Source organism: Protopterus annectens, chromosome 13.part0, assembly GCF_019279795.1.
Source record: "Protopterus annectens isolate FY-2018-M chromosome 13.part0, PAN1.0, whole genome shotgun sequence".
In the NCBI taxonomy this organism is placed as follows: Eukaryota; Metazoa; Chordata; order Ceratodontiformes; family Protopteridae; genus Protopterus; species Protopterus annectens.
This window is the reverse complement of record NC_056747.1, coordinates 603,108,470-603,135,881: the sequence shown is the minus strand read 5'-3', so window position 1 is coordinate 603,135,881 and position 27,412 is coordinate 603,108,470. Positions and strand designations below refer to the sequence as shown.

Sequence of the window (27,412 nt, the reverse complement as noted above, 5' to 3'; positions counted from 1 at the left end):
TGGGACACATACCCTTGTACAGTTTGCCTGTGACAGCTGTAATACCATACCACAGTCCATGTTCCATGTATGTCGACACACATGTCACAACGTAGCAATGCATACACACATGGCAACAGGGGATACATGTGACACGTGTACTGTGCACAGTGCAGCCATACATGAGCGGTGTCCGGTGTCCCTAACACAGTTGCAACCCCCTACCACATGCATACCCATCATGGGGGCCATCATATGGTGGCATAGTAACAGCACGCATGGCAGTCTGTGTGTACACCATGTGTTTAAACACCTGTCCACATGCATGTGTGCAGGTGCTGGTCACAGGTGTGTCACACACCATCCTACCCTGCCATGTGCATACAGTCTGCTATGTTGCCTTTACATGACAGTGCTGCCATAATGCATACCCATCGGCCATGCGTCATCGACCATATGTCACATGGCCACTGTAACCCCTACCACCTCCCAAGTGCAAATATTGGCACAGCTGCCAGATACAGTCGTAGTACGCAGGATGCACTACATACCGCTGCATGCCTGCACATATCCCATATAGCGGGTGTGGCATTCCTAGCACCAACATGTGTGCAGGAATGTGTGCCCATGTATGCCACAGATCGGGGGGACTACGTGCCACGTGCCACACATCACTGTACACCATGGTAGAGATCTGTACCTACCTCAGTGTGGGGTGCATCGATGTGAATGGTGCAGTACATGCAACACGTCATCCCTCCGTGTAGACATGTGTGGTCACCACCATGTCAGTGTGTCAACATGTGTGTATGTCTGCTGCCTGTTGTGAGGGTGTATGCAGATATAGTGTTGTGACTGGACACTGACCACACAGGGTGACCATCCCGTACTGGTGCTGCATTGTACAGCCCTGTCAATGCCATACCTGTGAACCTTACTGGCCACCTGTGCAAGACCACCCCCTGTGACATGGCGCTTGGGTGCATTGTCTTGTGAGGGTGCTGACCACACAGACAAGTGTCCCCATCTGCACACAATGGTGTGTGTGCCATAGAGGTGTATGCACCGCAATTGCGGATATATTCCTGTACCGGTACAGCATCCGACTGCTGCACACCATGCACCACAGCTGACAGGTGTCACCTGCGGTCAGTAGCCAGCACACTGCGTACGACACCTGCAGAATGTCACCATACCTGTACTGTGTCATGCCATGTATGTGATGTCTCTGTCCACCGTAGCCTGTGGCACCGACCACAGGCGTCAGGTGCAGTATATGTGTGGACATGTGCGTCATGTACTGTGTAAGCAATGTTACACTGTATCTGGCTCCGTGCTCCGCAGGTTTATGTGTATAACCTCTCTTCTTGCAATCCCGACTGTCTGTTCTCTATATCACAAAAGCTCTGCACCTGATCCCATAGTATTCCTACATAGGTAAAGTACATGTATACTAAATGGAGTACTACACTGGCCTAGAATCCCCTTGTGTACCCACTTCCCTATAGGTGCTTTCTGACCCGGTTACAAAGCAAATGCATTCACGTTCTCTGGCATGTCGAAGGGTCAATTGCTAGCGACCTCTCCTGTTCAGATGGTGAATCTGGGCGTCCTGGGCACTGTTACAGGTGCCTCATGGACACGGACAAGCCGCACCTCCCCCAATGAACATAATACATGTGACAGATGCAACTATATAGCCAGACAGGGGGCTGTGCTCTCTCAAACCATGACCGGCAAGACCAAGCGGGAGGGGAAGGACACCATGCACACCACAAACCCAGTGTCACATGTGACTATCGCAAATGCTAATCAAACACATGAACACACTAAGACATACCTGGAGGCACTGTTAAAACATGTCACGAACCTAACGAGCCCTCTGAAGCAGACACACAAGCAACTGCCTCCACAAGACATAGGACATGCAACACATAGTTCTCAACGTCAGTGTGCTAAACAGTCAGAGCCCCAAAGGCAACACACACAATGCCAGACACACTTGTAATGGGTGACGCCACTGTCAGACACACCGTCGTCCCACCCACCAGACTGAACAAGGGAATGATCACAGTAGGCTGCCTGTCGGTGCTGGAATCCGCCACATAACACACGCACTCAGGTCACTCCGCAGCATGTACAGGTATGGCGGTCATTGCCCATGCTGGTGTCAACGACTGGAGACATACCACCCTGGGATACATTAAAGGAGACATAGAGGGCTACTCAGATTGTGTAGCCCAGGCCAGCATGTCCCTGACCCTGGGCAGTATCCCACCCTCATCAAGTATGATGCCACTATACTGGCTCCAAGTGGTCACCCTTGATAATGTGCCTGGTTACGGTGTCAGTCTGAGGGGATCCAGATTCCTCATACCTGGGATGACATGCTTGGCACGCCGCCTCGCAAGGTATGGCTCGCACCTGTCGCCCCTGGTCTTCAAGGGTTTGGCTAAGGCACCTGCCACCCCCACAGTGCCCACTGCAGGCAAGGCTGGAATGATAAACCTACCACCCTACACTACAAACTTGGAGAACAGACAGGGTAATACTGCTCAGTGCCAGTGGTCTACGCCCAAGCTGCACACCCTCAAATGCCCTCCTCAGTATGGAGGACATCGATGTCAGTGCTGTGACTGAAACATTGATCAGGGCTGCTGAGAGCACCCCAGCACTATCGGGTCATACCCCATATCACGCGTTCAGGACCATAACCGGACCTAACACAGAAGGAGGAGTCTCCATTTCCATGAAGGATACACACACCTCCAGGTTGGCAGAAATGCACGTAGCAGCGGGGAATATCCAGGTGCAATTAACCATGGGTAGGACTGCCCTACAGTTTGTTGCATGCTACAGACCACCCTCCCAAACCCAGGATACCTGCACAGCCTTCCTGAAGACACTGGTGAGTATGAATGCTCTCACAACACCGTCATATTGGGTGACATCAACCACCCATACATAGACCGGGAACATTACCCAGGACACAACACCCTACACCAAAGGTTCCAGGTGTTCATACACCTGAATGCTGTGGAACAACCATGCACAATACCCACAAGGGGGGAACTATACTAGTTCTGATCATCACACATGGGGACGACATGCTCCACACAGGATGTACATCCCTCAATGGTGAGGTCAGACCATATAGTGAACTCACTGGAGATCCGCATCCTGCACCCAACACCAGCATGGGAGACCACAGTGAAGACCTCTCCACAGCGAACCACACACGTCATACGACTGGTGTGGTACCCTACAAGGCCTCCATGCCAGTGGTAAACGCAGGCCACACTGATGAAACCCTTACAAATGCCTTCTATGAGCACCCCCAGGAATGTCTGCACCAAGCGATCCTGATAACATCAGGACCTTGTCCACCGAAGGCAGGCACATGGTCTGGTGGACCCCAGCCATTGACAAACCGTACAACAAGAGGTGAGAGCTAATACATGACAGAGCAATATCAGTACCAGGGAAGGCATCACTGATTAATACCGGCGTTAACATACGATCACTCATACAATCATCCAAGGCCGCCTGTGGGACTGGTACTGCAAAGGACACATAAGACAACCATAAGGCCTTCCTTAGCTATAGTAGAAACATGGGTGGAAGTACACAGTTATGCCCGGAATTACTCCAGAATGGTACAATGATCACTGAACCCACAGACATTGTCAACAAACCAGCGGACATGTTCCATGCATACATCTACCCCCCCCAAGAGGGGACGTATCCATCCCACCAGAGTCTAGCCTCCCAAACATCCCGTATGCCCAGGAGAGAGCTGATATCTGTTAAGCAGTGAACACAGCATCAATGGGACGAGATGGTGTCCCCGGCTGTGTGCTACACAACCTCATTGAGGCCCTCACCCCGCACATAAGGCTGCTGTTTCATCTTAGCCTTACTACGGGCTACGTCCCTGATGGATGGCATACGGCAACTGTGGTCCCACTACACCAGGGTAGTGCTCTTATGGACTCTATACATCCCTGCCCTATCAGCTTGACAAGCCTTGTCTGCAAAGCTGTGGGGAGGTCCATACTGGAGCCCATAAATAAAGACATTGGTGTACAGCAAATACCGGAACATACCCACATCGGCTTAGTCAAGGGCAGATCCTGCCTCCCAAACCTGGTCGACCTGTTTGGAGGAGTCACTAAGGCCATTGATGGGGTACGTCGGTTTGCACAGACTACCATGACCTGGCGGGGCGTTCAAACCACACTCCACATGGGCATCATAGAAAGGCTCACCAGCGTAGATGTAGAGACATATGTCACACGATGGTTTGCCAACTGGATGGAGGTCAAACCCCACAGGGTTTGTGTTCCTGGTGCCATGTCAGACTCCAAGCTGGTCCCGACTGGTGGCCCACAGGGCTCAGTCCTGGGCCCCCTCCTGTTCGGCATTCAACTTTCCAATGTGCATGCAAACATAGGGGATTGTGGCAGACAAGGTATGCAGATGACTGCACACCGGCCACCATACTCAACACCCCATCAGACACGGACATCCACCTGGGGTCTCATAGAAATGGATAACTGGTGCCAGAGCCATGGCCTGATGCTACATGCCAGGAAGGTATAGACCTACCCTTTGGGAAAGACATGTTCACCCGAATTACCATATAGGTGGTAATCCATTAAACATGGTGGACGTGATCAGGGACATGGGTACCAAACCTGTCGGCAACCTCTCTTGACACTCACATTGCCAATGTGGTTGGGAAGACATTCCACTGTGCCCACCTGGTCATGAAGGGATTCACATCCACATCAGGGGAGGTCATTGTACCCCTGTACTCTTCACACATCAGACCAATGATTGCGTACAACGCCACATTTGGAATGTACCTAACCTGACACCTGCAGCACTCGGAAGGACCTCAAACATTCCACAACACAGGGATAAAGGTGCTGAGACATATGTCACACGCTGCCCGACTGAGGGGACTCTGGCTGTATACCTTCTCAGCCTGTCTGCTCTGAGGTGATCTGTGCCTGACATACACGGCCATGTCCGACCTGGGTGACATGGACATGTTCCACCTCCTAGGCTCCAAACAAACACGGGCACAGAAGCAACTGACAGAAACCTCAACACGGACATAAATAGGACGTGCTGGAGGGACAGGGTCATCGCCCAGAGACCCCCTACAACATGGAAAAGATTCCCAGCCCATGTGAAGCTGAGCCCCTGACTGACTGTCCAAGAGTAATCCTGACGTGTGGATGTGTGATCGTAGGTATGCGCCAGGCATCATCTCTGTGTCACTGCTGGACAGAGGGACAGCGGACCGATGGATGTAGTATCCTCATCCAAAGGGGTGGTGAAAGCCACACACACTCTGGCTAGGCTTACACATGCCGTAGGGCACATAGCCTGGTATGTACCTATGCACCTATGTACCTATGTAGGAGTCCATGCAGGTTGCGGGTACCTGTGGTATGCTGATATTGCCAGATATGCCTGTGGGTAACCCACAGCTACACGTGGGGGACTGATAACAGTGCTCCCAGAAGGCACATGCAAGTACACCATATTAGGCATACAGGTTAACAGAACCAACATGGTGCTACACATGTAACCGTCACGCATACCGTGTACACAGCTCAATGTATGCTGCACCTGCACTACATGGTATGTCTGCTGCATGATGTCAGTACACAACCCACGTCACATACGCACCTGTCACCTGTCATACACAACCACTGCAACATACACATCACTCACTATGCGGACACAGGTATCACATACACCTCTCACTATCTTGTCCACCCTGTGCATCAGAATATATTTGCATAACCGTGCACCGATGGTGTGGATGACAGTGCTGCGGCAGAGGCTTCATCATATGCACAGGGTGATATGTGTGCCAGGGGCATAGGCTGTACCAATGGATGACATCATGTGTGTGTGTAAGGGCTGGTGCATTTACTGGGCATGACTGTGCAGAATGCATGTGGATGTGGTGGAGCCCTACAGTTGTGTCTGATGTGTGTGGGTATGTGTGTACACAGTTCAGCCATCTGTGATGCCTACACGGGGTATATTTGGCAGCCCCAGACTGTACAGTGCAGGTTGTATGGCTCACTGTGTCCGCCTGCGACCACGTGACCCGTGCCTGCCTGGGGTCGCACGGGCACTACTGGGTGGAGGTATGGAGTGGCCACTCTCCGATGACACATGTTCGCTGGAACCGTGTCCACGCTGGGACCGGCCAGGGCCACGTCCATGTGGCCTGCTGTGTCCTGGTGTGGTTGGTGTAGCACCAGCTGCACTGCTGCTGCTACCGGCACTGTGTGAGTGGGCATGAGAGGTGGCACGCACACGTCGACCTGCACTAGGTGGTGTTGCTGGCCTACGGCCACGTGTCCTACGCCTCACCCCTACCAGGTGTTCCAGCACAGACAGCTCACGCTCGCGGATTGACATGCCTTGGTCGAGGATTCCAACCATCTCACCTAATCGCCTATCCAGAACATCGGCAAGCTGCTGTTGAGCATTCGCCAGTGACTGGATGTTCTCATTTAGGGAATGGATTGCGACCCTCTGCAGCCTCTGCCCTTCTTGGTTCTGCTGTTCAGCACGTGCCTGTGCCGCCATTACAGTCTGGAACATGCGTCTGGTGATACCAGCTGCTGCACCCTGTACAGCAGGTGCATGTCTACCAGAGCTCCTCCTACGAGCAGCACCAGCCACATGCCTGTGTGGCACATCACCAGTCATTACACTGGCAACATGGTGTATACCTGCACCTTCTGTAGCCACCACACATTCCTGCTCAATGCCAACAGACGCTGACTGTCCTTCCTCTATGGGCAAAGGTGATGTGGTATGTGTCGGCATCTGAACCATGTGCGGAGATGAAGGGGACATAGGTGGGATGTTAATCAATGGCACAGCTTCTGCCCGTGACGACCCTGCCTGTGCCTCATGCATATGGTCATCACCGCTAGTATCTGTGGGGACACTAGCATCAGATGGACCGCAGGAGAGCACCTACACCATCTGTGAATACAAAGACATACTGTAAGATACATTACACACACACAGACACACACGCAGACACACACACACACACAGACACACACACACACACACACACACACACACACACACACACATGCAGAGACACACACACACGCTGACACACACGCACACACACACATGCAGACACATCATGCATGTGATATTGCAGATGGCATGCAGCATTCCCACACCACAGCTCAGTGAATGCAGGCCAGACATTAATAGTGGTAGTATGCATACTGCCCTGGGGTGCACACTACATCAAGCAGGTGTCATTTCAGTAGGCATGCAGTACACACATTCATGGTAGTTTGCATGCATCACCGTGATACACCGTGTGGCCACAGGCGGGTTAACAGTACACATGGCTGGCGTCACTTTGTCATGTACTCCGCCAACATGTGCGATAACATGTGGACATGTGACAATGGTGTCCCACCACATGCACCACATCAAACTGGACGTCACAGTGCAGTGTTATGTATACAGGCTACAGATAGAATGCATGTGTAACAAGGATGTCTGTGCAGGTGTGGTTGGTGTGAGCTGTGTACATAGCTATACAGTGGGGAGTACAGGCACTGTGCCACTGCATGGCAGCAAGACACAGGTATGTTTCTGTGCGATGTGTAACATGGACGCATTGCATTGCCATGTCTGCAACACAGTCATGCTGTTCCACAGCACGTATATGGTAGACATTGGTGGCACCTCCAGTGGCTGCAGACAGGCATTGCGTTTGTCTGGTGTACCACATCAGATGTACAGGTGGTCCACTACAGCTATGATCGCACTATGTGTGGACAAAGTGCAACGGTGACTACCCACTGCAGATGTACTGTGTGGCAACATGCCTGTGGGTATCACCCATGGCCATGTTTGACTGGGTCATGGACAATTGTGTGTGATGGGCATCGTGTACACATCCCTGTGGTGGCCCATGTGACATACATCCATACTAGTCTGAGGTGTCACAATCCCGAAGGCTATGCAGACATTGTGGATGTCTGCTATGTCGTGCGTAGGTCATGTCATGGTGTGACAATGTTGCAGACAGAACACCACGTGCATGGGACATGTCATGTGCCATGTCACAACATGTGCACACAATGCAGGGGCATAGGTCACATTGGTAACACCTGTGTGCTGGCCAGATCACAGCTCACTATGTGGTACTGTGTGCATACCGCAAATGGCATTCCGATGCATACTACACATGCAGCCATTGCAGAACACCTCCACCATTGTATGCATAGCTGACTGCACATATCACACCGATGGGTTATGTGGTGTCATGCCAGTGTATACTAACGGTTGTATCTACTGTACATGGGTGGCATGTGTGTCGGGTGGTGCAACCTGTATACCGTGACTGGAGCAGACCCAGGTGTGCATGTCATACCTGGCCACATGGGGAATATCTATACACTGTAACATGCCTATTACTAGCAACAGTCTCACCTGCGACAGACCCATGGCTGTGCGACACGCCAGAGGTACCTGTATAGGGGCGACACAACAGTATACACATTATCCATTACTGTAGCCACAGTAAGCACTGTGCATGTCACATCATGTACCTGTGTGGTAGCATGTGTTATGCACATGTCTGCAAACACAACGTAGCATACTGTAGTATGCAGCTTGTGTGGCCATATACCTGGCATGTGTTGGTACATTATGTGGTGTACTGTGACACCCACACCTATGTCAGTTATCATACACACATGCAAGACTGACTTACCAGGCAGCTCCAGGCTCGTTGGTTGGGAGACACCCACCTCCACGATGGCAGCGAGTGTTTCTGCATGATGTTCCCTGGGTGTCCCCAGACTGGCCAGGAGCTCCTCCGTGTGTGTGAGTGGGTGCTGGCTTGGTGGCCAACCACCTGTCCCATCTTGTTCTCTGGCGATTGCGGCGGCACACTGTTTCGCGTGCTGTATTAGGTCTGTGCAGTGTCGGCGGATCTGCTGGTAGGTGCGGTTGTTGCCACCCACATTGTTCACCCTCCTGCGCATATCCTGCCACATGTCGTCCCGCTGCTGTGCTTGCTGTGGCACATGGCTGAATAGTAGCTCGTAGTTGTCGTGGAGCAACGGTATAATCACGTCATCCTCCTGGCGGCTGAAGGCTGGCAGCCGGGTACGTGACATTATCTGTAAGACATAATGATGGTGACAGGTCACATTTACACTGATGTACTGGCATACTGCTGGACATACATTGCTATGACATGTACGACATCTGCACAGTAATCTCTGCGATGCATCATGGCAGTGACACAGCTGACGTGTTGCTGTCACACCATTAAGCAGTGGGTATCATATCATATCTGTGTGTCAACTTATCACACTGTACACACACCATGTTGATGGTAACCTGCTGTGGACATGTGTACCTGCCTGCACCTGTGTTCATACCAGTTGCCACGTGTCCCAATGTGCACACAGTTCTACTGTTCACCTGGATGCTGTGTATATGTCACTAGGCATCACGTACGCAGCCATTATGAACATCAGCGGGAGCACTGCACACATACACATGGACACCTGTACATGCATGTGTTGTGCCATGTACATCTACACAGCACTGTACGGGTGTTGGGCAACCTGCCACGGCTCACCTGTATTGCACATGTGATACACATGGGACATTGTGTAACCATGTGACATTAGCAGGAAAGGTCATGCATAGCGTAATGTGCGTCCAGACGTTGTACACACCAACACACAGCACCTGTGACACCACAGGGTGCATCACTGCCACATTACTGCTGTGGACGGTTGATAGTGCAAGTGCCATTTGTCCATCGCACCATGTATGACTGTGATAGCGTGCAGCCTTGCTGGGCAGGGCTGCATGGTATGGCAGGGTATGTCACATACATGGCACAGGGATGTGTCCCACCTGGGGGTACTGATATTGGCAGGGTGGCTGTCCATTCCATATGTCATTGCTATGTGTATATGGACATTACACATGTCTATCATCATGGTGTGGACAATGGCCTTCTGCAAGGTAGGCAGCATGCTGCTTGGTGGGGGTGTGTATGGTGCATGCAGGTATCGCACATCCATGCATACACATTACCCCTGACAGGTGCTATGTGCTGCGATATTGTTCAACACAGTGCTGTATGTGCCCACACACTGCTATCCCATGCACATGGATGGTTGCCTGGCCTGACATGGGTACCACATATGTCTACATCTAGTGCCTGCTGCCACCCCCATGTCAGCTGGTGCACCACACAGTGCCATCCCTCCCACAGGGAGCGTGGTGTTGGGCACAGCATAGGTATCCATGTATGGGGACAGGGATGTTCACATAGCAGGAGCACTGATGGTATCATCCATCGGACCATACACGTATGACGCACACCTCACACACACAGCCCATTCAGTATGTTGTTCGCAACACTGACACAGCTATACTGCTAGGCCAGGGACATTCCCAGACGTACATACACAGATGCGTGAACATCTGTCTGTGGCATGGGCTACAATAATGGTGGGGTTCAACACATAACGTGTTTGAGTGTGGCTGGTGCAGACGTTCTGTGAACATGTCTACACAGTAAGCCTGTTCTACAGTAGCCAGCGGTGAAGTGCTGTGCACATGTCAATGCTGCATATTGTGTTGGTGTCTGTCTGTCCACAGGCCAGTGGTGGGACACACAGGGGTATTAGTGAACATATATGCATGCCACCCTGTACTGCTGTACTGCTAGCTTCTTGGGTGCTAATGTGTCATGGACATGCACACCTTACCCGAACAGGTGGTAGTGGGTTGCCACCCGTACCCATCTCCTCTTGTGGGTTGCTATGATCCAACACCCTCTTTGTATTGTATGTTCAGGCTATGCACCTGTGTGGGGCATGTGGGCATGCAATGCACTACTGCATACCTTTGCACCCATTGCAGAACATGTCACACAGGTACACTGGCAGCCATACACTTCACAGCTTGATGACGGTACAACACGTGTTGTACACACATAACACATATCCTGTGGGACATGGTCATATGTACAGGCATGTCCAACAGTCATGTACCACTGCTACCCCTACATGATGGATATGCAGTACATGTGGCAGTACAGCAACTGTCACATGTAGTCATGCAATGCCCCCCTACCTACATGGCGTGGTACTGCCTGTGGGGGATATGCGTCTGCATCCATGCTATGGCCATAGCTGACAGTTGTACATCGATATGTGCAACATACCTCATTTGGTGTTCTCATGGGTGCATGTTCAACATGGCTCCGCATTGTTTGTGTCTGTCACACAGTCATTGTTGTACATGGTTTACATGCCAGCCATGGCTTACTGTGTGTGATTCCATGTACTTCATTGGGATACCAGCATTATACATTATAACAGCGTATTCCAGCCATCACATAGCCTTCCTAGATGACACTGTTAGCCAGCCAGTAAGAGGTGTTCCGCCATCTGCACATAAGTCACACAGTACGAGGGTGGCTGACACCCATTCTGGGGACAGGGTTCTGACAGCTGTGGATGGGTGTGATGCTGTCGACAACCATGACTGCGCCTGATGGTCACATCTGGATGGGTAACATTCACAACACACACCTACCTTCACGTAGTAACACATCATCCACAACAATGGACATTCCTGCCAGATCAATGTGTGCAGTATGTCTGTATGACCACTGCAGGCACCACTGGTGGCTCCCAGCATGGCAGCCAACAGCACCAGTGTATATCCCGTGGAACCATGGGTTACACCATTCACAACACACCTGTCTCAGATGACCCTGTTGTGGATCACAGTGCAGTTCCACACATCATGTTACACTAGGCATCATGCACTGATATGTTGCGGACGTGTGAACGGCTGTGCAACTCAACATATGCACACATGACACATCACCTGGTACAACATGTCTGTCATACAACATGTTATTGTGACCGCCCTGTGATGGCATTATACAGGCTACGTGTACTGGGACATGTGATGGCTCACTGGTATATTCACCCTCTGGGTGTGTGTCTAGCCAAGTGTACAGTAGGCAGTGGTCTGAACACAGGGACACTATACATTGACCTACTCTGTCACTGCAACTGTTGACTATGCTCATACTGTACTTATACAGGCATGTGGTATCTGACCACTATGACAGTCCTGGTCGACCACACTGCTGTGGCACACATGACCTGCGGACATCTGCCTGGGGTGTGGAGCACACATGTACATCTTCACATGCTATACTGCCTCTGTGGCAGTGTCACATGACTGTCTCCAGCAGGGCTGTAACAGGCAGGCACGGCATGGGGTCATGTGGGACAATGCTTGCACCTTCCACTGTGCTGCACACAAGCAAGGCACACACACTAGTGCACCACTCACATTTATCTGCAGTGCCTGGGACCTGCCTCCATGCTCTGCACAGCACACCTGCAAGTACAGATTGTACACGGGTCATACCTCACAGGCACATACCTGGACTGCAACACACACAGGTGAGGGGATCCCACATCACACAATGTTTTGCACACATACTGGATATTTGCCGAACACAACACATCGTAGGTGCTCCATGTTCAGATACCCATGTTTGTGACCGCTAGACACATTGTAACACGCAACAGAGCTTACACTGTACACCACAGGTTACATGCTGTCTGTGTTGTCATACTGTACATTGGGCCTCAGACAGCTGCTACTGCCATGTGCTGACAGCAACCCACACTTCCCTAGAATGGACACCCATGTACCCACACATGCTTGAGGCATGCACTCCACCTAGCTGGGTGACACATTACACAACACATACCATACCTACACTACCCTCAGCATGCACAATACCTCCATGTGTCTGGTGTGTTAAAGCTGGGGTTATCCCCCCTTTGGTAGATGAACATATATGCTTCACGGCCCTGATAGCCACACCCTGGACACACACCCATTGCAGCATACATGGTACATGTGTTCTACAGCCAGTACTACTGACGTCTGCTGACAGGGGTTGTTAATGGCATGGCACCCCGGCAGATGGACAGTGTACATAACTATGCTGACACATACCACAGTGCACTTCCGTAGCATGTACGCAATGGCAGGGACCATGCTATTCCACACAGAGACATGGCAGTACTGGCCTTTTCACAGATGCCACGGTGGTGGTCATGTTCCATGCACATCTGCTGTATGGGCACATGTGCAGGCTGTTGCACGGTGGTGTATATTCACATGTGTGGGGTGCATCACTTGACAGCCATGGTGGGTCCTCGTGGTCCATCACATGCTCCAAGGCTAGCTACCTACACATGACTGCTGCACATTGCAGTGTGGGTCCTCAGGCAGTGTGGTGGTATGTCTGTGTTGTTTGGCTACATCCACATTCGATGTCACGTACAACAGTCACCCAGGCATTGCAGACTGAGATAATGTTGGCAACATGCCAGGCAATGGTGTACTTACCAACAATACACACTCTCACTCACTACAGGGTTGCAATCCATACATGGACATCGTAGTGTCCCTGTGGACACATACATGGTACTGCCATGCACACGTTATGTCCTAAGACACTGTCCCAATGTCACCTTCTGATCTCCCTAGCTGTTATGTCCCGCCAACCTGTTTGGCATGTGTCTCCACACCAGCCCACTGAATTCACTGCTAGCCTGTTGTCGGACATTGTGTACCTTGACCGTCACACTGCCACATCTATCGCACTACACATGGGTGGCACTGCATTGCACGTGTGGGACTGCATTTGTACACCCATGACTGGACCATTCTGTATGGCACTGGGGCACATCCTCACAAACGTGCTTCACGCACTCATTGATGACCTCCATGCCTTTACTGGCACCCTTGTTGGGCTTCTGTGTGCCACAGCACGCCACATACACATGCTGGCCACCTGTCATACCATTGCATGGGTGGTTGGTGTGGTACAGAGGGCAACAGATCAGACATTGTCCTCACATTGCCCTTCAGCACCATTCCACTTTCTGGTATTGGCAATGTACACATCCACCTGCACATCATACCCTGTGTCTCAGGATGTTAGGCTATATGACTCCTGGACAGGACACACAGTGGTGCAAGCATATCATGCTACCTACTACATGTCAGGTACATATGGCATTACACAGTCCTCAGTCATGGGGCCCCTCATGTTCACTATTTGCTTACATACACGACATGCTGTCACAGAGTACTGTCCATGCCTAGATATCCCACATCTACATACCTGGCACCATTATAGCTCCACCAGCTCATACTGATAACAACCGTACGGGTGTCGGTGTGGCAGATACATCATGTGGGTGTCATGGCATCAGGATGCATGACACATGGTGCATGCACATCACCTTTGCATAGCAACATTCATCCACTGAGTATCACATGGATACTGTCCCCATACATGCATATCAAATTGTACATGGTTGCTGTACACACAAATGCCCCACATGGTGCTGTGGTTACCGTATTCCACTGTGGCATGGGTACACATCTGCAGGGCCACACCTATCTGTACTGTGTGTGATGCTGGTACATAGGTAGCCATTGTACCTGTGGCATACACACATCTACACACAGGCAAGGTTACAATACCACATTCGTGGTGTACCTTCCACAACGGCTACGACTTTACATGGCACAGCATTGTCATGCCATGATGTGTACCAGGCTCAGACAGTTTACATATGCGGCTGACAGACGGAAAACACATCTGTACACATCTGCATACCACATACACAGGGGTGTCTTCTGCTCTGACATGGACCATGTCCTCCGCATTACTGATGCATGTAGTACTCATACATGGCAATTGCAGTGGGCAGTGTGAACGGACCACTCATGGATATGTGCACACATGACACATTGCATGGGCTGGGCTTCTGTGTTACTTCGCCACACACAACACACACCATGCTGTGGAACATAGGTCCTGTGCACATCCCACAGGGACACACAGTGGCACTGTTCATGTGATAGCTCCCTTGCTGTTTGAGTGACATGTAGTCATGGTACCACCACAGCAGCAGTACTGTGTAGACATGCAGTTGACACCCACCTCTGCTGTTCACTAGACACTACCATGGGGAGGTGACACTACTGTGTACACTGCACATGTGTTTACACATGGACCTGCCGGACTTCATTGTTGCCCACATTGCACCTGCTACAGATCGTTTGGCCATGGTTACTTGGTGTTCCTTCCATTTCGGATGGCTATTATGCTACTACTCTGTCCCATATGTACAGGCCATACGTATCCTGTTATTGTACATACCAATAGGCAATAACTCCATTATGCATGATATGCCTGTGATACTGTGTATGATGTCTGTCATATCCACCATGACAGCTTTACATTACACATAGTTGACATAGTATCCCCTAATGCAAGGCATACGTGCACGTCGGGCGCACATTATGTATGACATTGACGGTATATGCCCATACACATGTGTGCTGTGACAGTATACATACATGTCCTATCCCCTGCTATGGCACTTCCTTGTTGGACATCTACTGCCAGCATCGGCGTGTGGTGTGGCATTGTTCTCTGTTATGCCCCCCCTGTGGCAGCCCTTTTGTTATCCCGGCTGTGTACATGATGTCCCACTGCTGTGCACACGGTGTCCACAGTCGTTGGTATGCTCAGCAGGATAGCACTACATAACCACCTTTCACCACTCTCTGCATTATGGACAAGTATCATTACTTACAAACACCATTCACATACAGTACAGCTTTGTCATACACATCATGCGTTACACACCCGTACATATCGTGGGTTCTACATACCTTGTCTGTGTTTCCTTCCGTTTTTCGTTGCATGTATCGCTATTCCGTTTTCTCACTCTATCCGTTTTGGAGTATTAGTTCGGTATGAGCATATGGTTTGAATATCCTGGGAGTCATCCTTATATCTGTCGATACCTACAACATGTGGGTTCATCACACCAATAGCTGTTCCTCAGTGTGTACTTGTGCGCATATCACCTGTGCATCTACTCCATTCGTACATTACGCGTCGTAACTAGGGTATGGTTGCATTCCTCACCTGGGCATTGGCTATTTGCCCTACCTTCGTGGAGATGGTCTGTATTGTGTTATGTTATGTGTAACTGCAGCCGCTATGTGTGGCGACAGGTACATTTCGCAGTGGTGTTAGCCGTGGATTGTGTGTGTTGGGTATGGTATTATGTTCGACATGTGGGTGTCCCTGTCCTGACGGCGTCTGTTGATGGCGTTTTGCATTCGGATGTGTAACATAGCTGTTGTATTCCTTTAAACAACGGATGCAAGTATGCATCCACTGTTGATAGTGTTTCCCACGCGAGATGTTGCGGTTATGCAGCTGTCATTGACTGCCTGTATGTTTGTGCTGCTATTACGGCTTGTATCCCTTTGATATGTGCGATGGGGAATATCGGAGGTTGTAGGTGGCGGATACCGGTTGTGGCCCTTGCATCTCTACATATCCGGTATGCTTGTCTGTGTGCTCCATCCCTGCCTGGGGAGTTGACAGTTACTTGTCTGTTGTTCTGGGAGTGTAGGTTGTGTTGTTGTCATGTGGTGTTGGTATCGCCTGCGTGTGTGCTTCCTGCATGTATTCCTCCGTCACATCGGTGGTATATCTGCGGTTGTTTTTACGTGACGACTATCCCTTGTCATTCTGTCCAGGATATTTACAGTCATTGTGGTCCTGTACTTGGGATGGCCTGTTTGCCAGTGGTTGCCACCTATTCAGGTGGCGATTGCTTGTTTGACACTTGTAGAACACACAGCGGTGTTTACGGGCCGATACGTGGCCACGATCAGTACCGGGGTAGCACATGCGTATTTCCGCGGTACATACCTATTGCTGTGTAACTTTGCCGACGTATCGTTTTGCAATTAGCATATCAGTGTCATACATACGGTCATGATTAGTACATACGTCCTTTCCATTTCATGTGGGGTATATTCCTGTGGTACATTCTGGGACATTTTCACTTTGCATCGTTATACGTCGCCACACGCCTAGCCAGGGTGGGGCTCTCAGTACTACTTTGGGAGTACTGGTGTACATATGCCTGGGGTTACTATACTGTATGCCTACACATGTTATTCCACTCCGCCTCTCACATGGCACCAACATACACATTTTACAGTGGCACACACATTACACTCGCTTTAGCGAAACACACGGCACCCTCACCGCACACATACACATACTGCGGCAGTCACAGGGACGGTTGCACACAGTACCTGCGTGGGCCACATCACCGGCGGCAGTGTCTACCTCCCCCCTCATATCATCATAGTATTACCCACACATGTACTGTTACTGTACTGTGGCCTGGCGATCATTCCGACTCGCGATTATGCATTTCGGTATGTTGACCTTTCCATGGGTGGCGGTTTCCTCTTCTGTTAAACCTCCCGGATGCTCAGGTTGTCTTTCACTATGTTTACTATGTACAGATATCGCGTGTTACTTCTCTGTCACCTTACATCCCTCTAATTCCCTGTCTTACCTGTTGTACTTATATGTATATGTGTACATATATTTCTATGTGTGTAATTATATCTATCTACATATCTGTATATGCACATATCTACATGTCTATATGTATACACCTTGTGGCGAACATGGCAGCATACAGCAACGCCGTCTGCTGTAGGACCCGCGTACGGTTCAGGTGTTGGCATTCCATGCTCCGCTGGCTGTTGGGTGTGCAGTGTTTGGGTGCTGCCTATGTTGGAGTCACACATGGGGCCACCCATACGGTACACTTTACGGGTGGCCATGTTTGTGTGCCGTCCATTTCACTGTGTGTGCAGGTAGGGAGGTGTCAGTCCATGGGGCCTACGCTGTCAGAGTATGTGCTATCGTTCCCTCTTTGCCAGGGCATAGGCATATTGGATGCGCCTCCGTCTGCCTACTGGGGCTGGCACAGTGTGTTCATGGTCCTGAACCCTCTGTGCCTGGACTGGCCTTGGCAGTTGTGGTGGGCTTTGTGGCCCTTCACCATTATGTCCCTGCAGCAGCTGCTTCCGCAGGATCATATTATGTAGCACGGCACATACTATGAATATGTGGGCACATGTGCCTGGAGAGTACTGCAGGGCTCCACCGGATGTATCCAAGCACCGGAACTGTGATTTCAGCATCCCAAACACACGCTCTATGATTATTCTGGTTTGTGCGTGTGCCTCATTATGGCGTTCTTGCATGTGTGTGTGTGCATTTCTGATGGGAGTCATCATCCACGGCTCCAGTGCATAGCCAGCATCCCCACAAGGTGGCCTTGTGGGATGTCCCCCCTGGCGAATACCTGGTACAGCTGTGAGGCATGCCAGATATGGGAGTCGTGGTAGCTTCCAGGGCTGCCAGCACACACATCCATGATAATGCCCTGCGCATTGCACACGACCTAGCAATTGATGGAGGGGAATCCCTTGCGGTTTATGTAGCGTCTACCCTGCTCCCCAGGTGGTGACTTGATTTGTATGTGCGTACAGTCTATCGCACCCAGTACCTCTGGGTATTGTGCCACACGGTGGAAGTGGCGCATATTGCTAGCCAACTCCTCCTGAGATCTGGGGAAGTATATATGCTCATTGGCATGTGGTAACATGGCATCCAGAAACTGGTGTAGTACCCTGGATGCTGATGCCTGTGAGATGCCCATTATATCCCCAGTTGGCCTTTGAAAGGTACCTGTGGCCAGTATTCGCAAGCTTACACATACCTTTGTGTCCACTGGGATGGGCTCCCTCTGTTGTTTCTTGTTCTCAGGCGTGGCCGGCACAGCTCCACTATTTGCTGTAAAGTGTCCCTATCCACCCTGTAATGCTCTACTATCTTCAGGTCTTGTAGCCCCTGGTAGGTTACCCTTGGTCTGAACACTCTCCTTCTCCTCTGAGGCCTACGGTAGTTGTCGGCACCCTCCTCCACAACTCCGTCTGTCTCTAACACATGCTGATGGATCACGGCCACAGCGGCACCCAACATGTACATTTTAAAAGTTCCCCGTGTGTTTACACCTATAGTGCGGCGTTTGGGAATACACGGCTGTGTGTTGTGTGCATTCACACTTTATACTGTTGTGCTGTACACCCGGTGATGTCATAGGGTGTGTCTGTGCGGCCGTATCTGGGGATTATCTTCCGTGTTTTACTGTTGGCACTGCAACGCTGTTGCCTTTGGTGTTGCATTACTCTTGCCTGCATTGGATTAGCTTTCGACCTTACCTTACTGTTTCTGCACGTTGCACCTACTATTTCCTGGCATGCATCCTGCAGAGCCCTGTCATGTGTAGTTTCTGGGACATGGCATATCGTGCATTTTGTGTGCCGCCGCCGTTATGCTGCCTGTCTACTTGGCTCTGCTGTGTCAGGTCTTCACTCTTTGCAATCTGCTACCTCCCCTACTTTCTTTGCATTCATATGCCTCCCCTATCCCGTTTTGCAGGTTTCTGCATGCAGAGTTGTCAGCTGATGCCGATTGGCCTTCGTGGGTTGATTACTGTTGATTGCTCATTACTACTCCAATTACACTGCTTCCGCATTTCCTCATATTCTCAACATCACCTTCCTGTATCCGATGTTGTTTGCGGGGCAAGCATCACATGACTGGGTTAAGGGAACGTAGTCATCCTCGTGCACATGCACCTCTGCGCGCATTGTGTGCTCTCAGCTCAACTATTTCCACACACGCCGGTCCTGCAGCCAATGTATCATGCATTTCAGAAATGGATGCCAAGAAAGCTACCTCAAGAGTGAACCTCGAGAGGTGAATCTTGGCAACCATGTCAAGAACACATAATAAGGATTATGATCAACGACACCTGGCCAGAATTCTTTGTAGTGTACTGATATAAAGATTTGTTCCATGTACTACCAGTTACAGAAAAAAAGAGTAGAACAAAGTGTTTTACTGGCTTTCAGAGTTTTAGAAAGATGGTAAAACACTTAGTTCTACCAGATACCAGACAGAGTGTCCCTCTGCTGTTCTTTCCTGGCCTCAAACTGTTCACTGTTTATCCCTTATGCAAGAAACAATCTTAACAGTGCTTAGGGGTACTTCACAAAAGGTTGTCAGAAAGACGCTCAACAAGCAAGCTTGTCTTTTTCCCATTTTTGGTGTGCAGCCACCATGTACTACAACAGATGTTAAGATAAGGTTACAATGCTGTGCTGCATGTCACTTTCTCACTTTTGTAAGGGTACGACATCAGCTAACTGCCATTCCTTAGTGGGACAAAGTGGCATGTTGAATGATGTCATTAATGGAGTTTTATCAAATTAATGAAGTAGAGGATGCTAATCTCTGCATTACCATGCTGCCCTCAAATGATACAACACTAAGCAGGTGTTGGTTTGTTTAACTGAAAAAGAAAACATTAAATCATGTGCTAAAATGATCCAAATTATACACCAGTAAGCATTAAGAAACCACATTACCTGTGTATGTAAATAAAATGAAAAAGATCAAAATATTTTGATAACGTCCACAAGGTGAGTGATTTACTCCAAAATCTAGCATATCCATTCATGGGACTTTCATTATCACCTCAACAGATAATACAGAGACTGAAACTGTACCCCATACTACACTGTTCAGTTATCATAGGTCATAAATTGAGGAAGCTACTACATGATAGAGCAAAATCCCTAATAGGGAAGGCATCTCTGATCAGTACTAGCAAAAAATTATGATCCCTCATAAAATCCTCCAAGGCCAGCTTCGAGAGAAAAATTGCATAGGACACCAAAGACAATCATAAGGCTTTTTTCAGTTATGTTAGAAACCTGGGATGCAACTCCCAGACTTGTTCTGAGTTGATTCTAAACGACAAAAAATACACTGAACCCACAGAGATCGCCAATATCCTGGCAGACAGGTTCAGTGCAAACTTCCCCCCTCCCCAAAGAGCAAGTATCTATCCCGGCAGAGGGCTGCCTCCCAAACATCTCTGATGCTCAGGTGAAGGCTGCCCTCTCCAAAGCAAAAAACACTGCTTCCATGGGACCAGATGGCACCCAGGTTGCGTCCTACATGAACTCCAAGAGGAACTAATCCCTCAAATAAAACAGCTATACAATCTCAGCCTCACTACAGGATATGTGCCCACAGAATGGCGTACAGCAACAGTGGTCCCACTCCACAAAGGAGGAGCCTCTACAGACCCTGGAAACTATCGCCCCATAAGCCTGACTAGCTTAGTCTGCAAGGCTATGGAGAGGATCATCATGGAGCTCATAAACAAAGACATTGGGGACCTACAGACACTAGATCCTACCCAGTTCGGCTTTGTCAAGGGCAGATCCTGCCTTTTGAACCTGGTCGACTTCTTCAAAACAGTCACCAAAGCCATAGATGAAGGGAAGGTAGTCCACACAGCCTACCTGGACCTTGCAAAGGCATTTGACACAATACCCCTCTCGGGCATCATAGATAAGCTATCCAGCTTAAATATAAACCCCTATGTCACAAGATGGGTCGCAAACTGGCTCAAAGACAGAACCCACAGAGTGAGAGTTGCTGGAGCCATGACAGACTCGAAACTGGTCACAAGTGGCTTCCCACAGGGTTCTGTCTTGGGACCACTCTTGTTCAGTATATACTTTTCAGAGGTACAGGCAAACGTGGGAGGACTATGGCTCACCAAGTTCGCAGACGACTGCAAACTGGGCGCCATAATCAACTCTCCAGCTGACACAAACATCCTTCAAAAAGGTCTCACAGAGACAGATAACTGGTGCCAGTGGCATGGTTTAAAGCTAAATGCCAAAAAATGTATAGTCATACCCTTTGGCAAAAACAATGTGCCCACAAATTACCACATAGGCGGAAACCCATTAAGCACAGAGAAAGTTATTAGGGACCTGGGGACCCAAGTTGATAGCAATCTCTCCTTTGAAAACCACATTGCCAAAGTGGTTAGAAAGACCTTCTACATAGCCCACCTCATCACGAAGGGTTTCACATCTAGATCAAGAGAGGTAATCGTCCCCTTTATTCATCCCTCATCACGCCGATCATAGAATACAATGCCCCTTTGGGATGTACCTTACCCGACACCTGCAGCAATTAGAAAGACCCCAAAGTATCTCACCAAGAGGACCAAGGGTCTCAAACAGATGCCATATGCTGCTCAGTTAAAAAAACCTGCAGCTCTACTCAGTTGCATACCGCCTACTTCGAGGCGATCTATGCCTGACATACAAAGCTATGTCAAATCCAGAATTAATGGACATGCTCCACCTCAGTAAATCTAAATCCCTTAGAGCCACATGCTCGAGGGACTTGAACCTCAGCACAGAAATAAATAGAACTTGCTGGAGGGACAGGTTCATAACCCAGAGGCTCCCTTCGCTCTGGAATAGAATTCCAGTTCATGTGAGGCAGAGCACCTCATTGAATCTCTTCAAGAAGAATCTCGATAGGTGGATGGGGGATCATAGGTTTGTCCCAGGGATTACTCCCGTGTCACTATTAGACAGAGGCACAGTAAACTAAACCTTAAAAAGGGCACAGTATACTCAAATCAAGGGGTGGCATAAGCCATACAGAATCGGACTAGGCTTATAATTGCCCCATGGCAGATAGCCTAGTATGAACCTATGAACCTATGAACCTATGAACTTCCTGCCACCCACATGAAGCAATTAATAACACACCAGAAACCAGGATGCCTATATAATGGAAAACCCTACCTTGCAGACTCAGCCTGTAGAAATCACAATACTAGCATATTTACTCTCAAATTTACTCTATACCCTCTCTATCTGACCAATTTACACAGACTGGCTCACATGTTGAGTCAGTCATTGCAGCCCTACAAATACTTTACTACTCATATGTTACAAACATACATTACTCAACTTGTAAATGTTTTAAATACTATAATATGTCCCTACTGAAGCTAACGATTACATACTATGTAAATACGTTCTGTTTTATTACTGTATCAGTATACCACAAAAAAGGTACCTGACTGCCATCTGTCTTACAGAAGCACATTCTTTGTGAAATATTTCCACTCTTTCCTTATCTTGGCTGTGATCAGAAAAGCTGACCATGAGGGGGAAGCCTTGACATGACTTATTTGCTCCTGCTAACTTTGCCTTTTCAAGTCATAGCTAGCAGTAGCCTCAGTGCATAGGGCAGTCTCACTGGCAGAGGTGAATGTGAACTCAGCAATTGGGGGGCGGGCAGCTAATGCTAATTAGCTGTGCGCTTTCCCCTGGAAATGTCAACTGCATTTTCTGAACTGATTCTCTGAAATTTTACAGTTGGACGAACAAATAAATGCTGTCAAAATACAAAGGTCATCAATTCACTCCTATGGATGTATTGGCTGTGCAAGTATATTCAGAGAAGGCATGGGGATGGGAGTGTGTGTTAATTTGTGGATATGTGTGTGTGTGTGTGTGTGTGTGTGTGTGTGTGTGTGTGTGTGTGTGTGTGTGTGTGTGTGTGTGTGTGTGTGTGTGTGCATGCTCATGTGGTACAGTGCATATGAATGAATAGGTGCGTATGTCTGTGACTGTAATCAACTGTAGAAGGGCTGTTTTTTGAAGGATGGATGGATGTGTATGTGTGTGTGTTGGGGGTGCATGCGTGCCTGTGTATGTGTAGGGATGCCTTTACCAATGAAATGCACGATTTGCTAGGCAGAACATTACCACCATCAGGTATGACACTAGTGTTAGTAAGAGTGTGATTCTGAGATATGATAAGCAGCCAATAATGAAGTCTTTCCTATTGCAGTCATAGCTGTCTCTGAATTGCATTTTTTTCACTGTCGTAGAAATTTGCCTACCCCCACTAGGCAATTACAACAGGCAGTGAGTTTCTTTATGAATCTAAGGGCTTGTCTTTCAGTAGGTATTTAGTTTCCACCTCGTGTCTTTCATTGTATGCATTCAATCAACTTTATGTTATTATCACATATCAATTAGATGCTCAGGAAAACAGCGGCTTTCCACGGTGGTACGGCGGTAGCGTTGTTACCTCACAGCAAGAGGTTTTCCCGTTCGATTCTCGGCTTGGCTTAGGAGTGCCTTCTGTGTGGAGTCTGCATGTCCACCCCGCAGTTGGGTAGCATTCGAAAGACATGCGTGCATAAATGGGCATTCCTTCGTTGAAGGTTGGGCATCGAGCTGGCACCTCGGCGTTTCGTAAAAGTCTACTGCCAATCATTAGTGGACCGGAGTTCCATTGTGGTGATCCCTTACTGGGAAAATGCCGAAAGACAAACAACATTTTAAAATGGCAAACTTCAAACATTGCATAAATGTAACTATTGAGGAGCAAACATCTTACTATATTGGTAAATCGGTTCTGGCTAAACATGAGCTGAGGATTCTGGAGCAGAGTAAACAAGGCCAGGTGACAAATAAGAGTGGAAGGTGTTGGTCAAAAGACATCAGTCTCTGGTAGTATTACAAAGGCAAACAAACATACTGCAAGACAAAATTCATGTGTACAGATCACCCCAAAAGTTAAACTTGTTCTTTTTACCTATGCTCTTAGATCACACTGCATTGTTTAATTGGACAGAAAGGATCTTAACTGTAACCATAATGTAGACTTCTGCAGACAAGTGTCATTCTCTCTGACATTACTCAATGTACTAACCTTAACAGAAGGTAGAATATAGAACATAAATACAATGGAGGGCTTTTGAATAGTAGAAATTGTATTAACTGTCGCCTTCTACTTTTCCGTGGTTATCTGAAAATTCACACTACTTTAAAAATAGTTTGCATGTATATGAAAATAAAACACAGACACAGTATAATCTGCTATGGCAGACTAGAATAGCCTAGAACACATGATCGAACTGTTCTTTGCCTCTTAGTGCCAAGAGGTCAGTAGTGAAGAATCCCAAACATCATGCCGTACTATGTTCTTCACTCCCCTCAGCAAACAAAAATAAACTGGATGACTAATGTCTATAATCATTACAGCCCTTTGAGTATAAGAAATCAAAGCTAAGTATATTGCTGCAAACCTGAATATAAGACGCACGTTACTGAGCCAAGCATGGGGAAAAGCCTGTAAAGCCATTTGAAAGGCTATAGCAAAGACAGATTAAGAATGAAGAAAAAGTGAAGATGAACAGAATCTATTACGGCTAGATGTTTGGACAAGGAGTTACTTTAGTTCAATAAAAGTTATGAAAAGACATTTGTGAGCATAACTGAACTGCATCGACTGGCACTGATAGCTTAACAAGCAATTGCAATGTGGATAATGCATTGCTTGTTATCCAACATGAAGCCTTGGATTCACATGACAGTAGTACGTACCAGCTTCTAAATAACAACGCTTTGTTTGTTTGTATTTGTTGCCTGGGGTAGAGCACTGATCTCTGTGGATCTTTTTCAGACTCAGCCCATGAACACTGTCTACTTAAGTAACTTGCTCATATTAACACAGGCAATGGAGGCTGACAGAATCAAATCCTGGACCACAGACCACAGGAAACAGCTCCTTAATCTCCTATGCCAACTGCCAGACCAGTTTACCACCTTATTGCCATTTATTCAGCTTGCCTTCCATCCATTTGTTTCAACATTAGTGATTTTATACAAGTTAAAACCTACAATGTACACTTACCCAAATAAATAAAAGGTCAAAGATAGCAATCTGTAGACAAACAAGTACAGTGTGATTAGGTTAAGGAGAAAACAAAAGACTAGTATAAACTAAGCTCTCAGCTGTGTCTGCTTCTGAGGGGGTAGCAGTTCAGATGTGTGACTATGGTGGTTAGAGTTACTGCCTCAGAATTCCAAGGTTTCAGGTTCAGAAGTGGAGATTGTAGGGAATTTATTCAAGTAAATAAGCTTATGAGATAAAAGATATTTAGGCAAATGTTGATTACATCAGAAAAAAATGAACTCTTATGCTAAGGAAGCCCCACTTTTACACCTAAGGCCACTAGATGTTGGAGACAGAATATTTAGAATGTGTGTGTTTTTTTTTTTGCAGTTACAGATGTAAAATATGTGATATAAGTCATAAAAATACATTTCATTTTTCCTTCATATCAGCACGTGTTTTCTCTAGCCCTTGTGAAGTAGATCGGTGGTGAAAAAGGTCTAAAAGGAAAAGTTCACCTATCTAATTAAAAAAAAAGTTCAATAAAGTTCTAGAGTCTTAACAAATCTTTGGAGGAGATTTTAGACACAGAAAAAAAAAACAAAACAAAAAAAACAAATGAACAGGAGGAGAGCTAATAAGTGCATTTGCAGACCAGACATATGGACTACAACACGAGTTAAAGCTTAAGACTGACAGGCACCAGCCTATTCTTCCAAGAAAACAGTGCAGATATATTCTCTAGTGGCAGACGCACATGCAAGATGACTGGTCCCGGTATAGCAGTTTTCAGAGAAGTGAGGTTTTTCTCTTCTGTTTGCTTTTAGCTGAAACATTTCAACTGCTATCATGAATTATCCACTGGCTACTAGTCTGTGCACCCCTATGGGGATGGAAAGTACAGTGGAACATGGTTATACTCTGCCTACCTTACAGAAGGTCTGAGCTATGTTAGGCTGAAGTCAACATCCCTGACAGTTACCTCAACCCTCTCAGTGAGCAAGAACTGCCACTGCCTGATGTTCAGAATCCAGATCTCCAAAGACTGTATTGCTTGGGTCTATTTTCTGTTCTAAGCTAGAGGCCAGACTCTTCTGAGACTTGTCACCCAGAACACAAATACTGCTTGCCAGTTTTATTTAGTCATAAAAATGTGAAGAAGATGATACCTGCTCAGAATACTGGATAACTCTACTACACCTGCACAGATCAACAGCAGCACAGCCCCTAACACCTCCCCTACATTCAGAAATAACTTACCTCAGAAAATGTGGAAGAATTAGAAGTAACACCACTGAAATAAAATAATTCAGAAGAGAAGATTCAGACAGCAGTCACAGTAGGCAGACAATCAGCTGAGCAACTCACAAGTATGACCCTTCCTTCAGAGAGCAAGCTTATAGTATTTGCTAATCCTCTCCCCCCACCCTCACATACCCACACATTTAACTATGTGTTTACTGGATCAGACTTTGTCCTGCATTTGTTGTGTCTGCCTAACTCTTCTTTCCATGGTCTCTTAGAAAAGAAGTAATAGGAATCATTTTTTCATCTAAACAAGTTTAGTTTGTTTTTCCTTATTTGCCTTTTTTTCTACATGCTTTAGAAATATTCCTTTAAATGACAGCATTAAAGATACATAATGAGCAACAACAGTGAGGCCCCCTTGCCCCTGATGCAATATAAAAGACAAGTATTTCTTGTGCATTGAAAGAATATGCCTTCCTCAAAGGGAAAGGCATCTCAGAGCTAAACTTTTATGCAGTTGCTTTCTCTGCCTATAGAAATTAA

General features: G+C 48.0%; 1 protein-coding gene across 1 annotated transcript in view; it reads right to left on the bottom strand.

The window, feature by feature from the left end:
• Window positions 1–27,005, bottom strand: part of LOC122787511 (adenine phosphoribosyltransferase-like) — a 201,018-nt gene extending 174,013 nt beyond the window's left edge. Inside the window, exon 1 of the mRNA XM_044054268.1 lies at window positions 26,882–27,005. The gene's annotated coding sequence lies outside the window, so the exon portion shown is untranslated. The remainder of the gene's footprint in view (window positions 1–26,881) is intronic.
• Window positions 27,006–27,412: the final 407 nt, after the last annotated feature.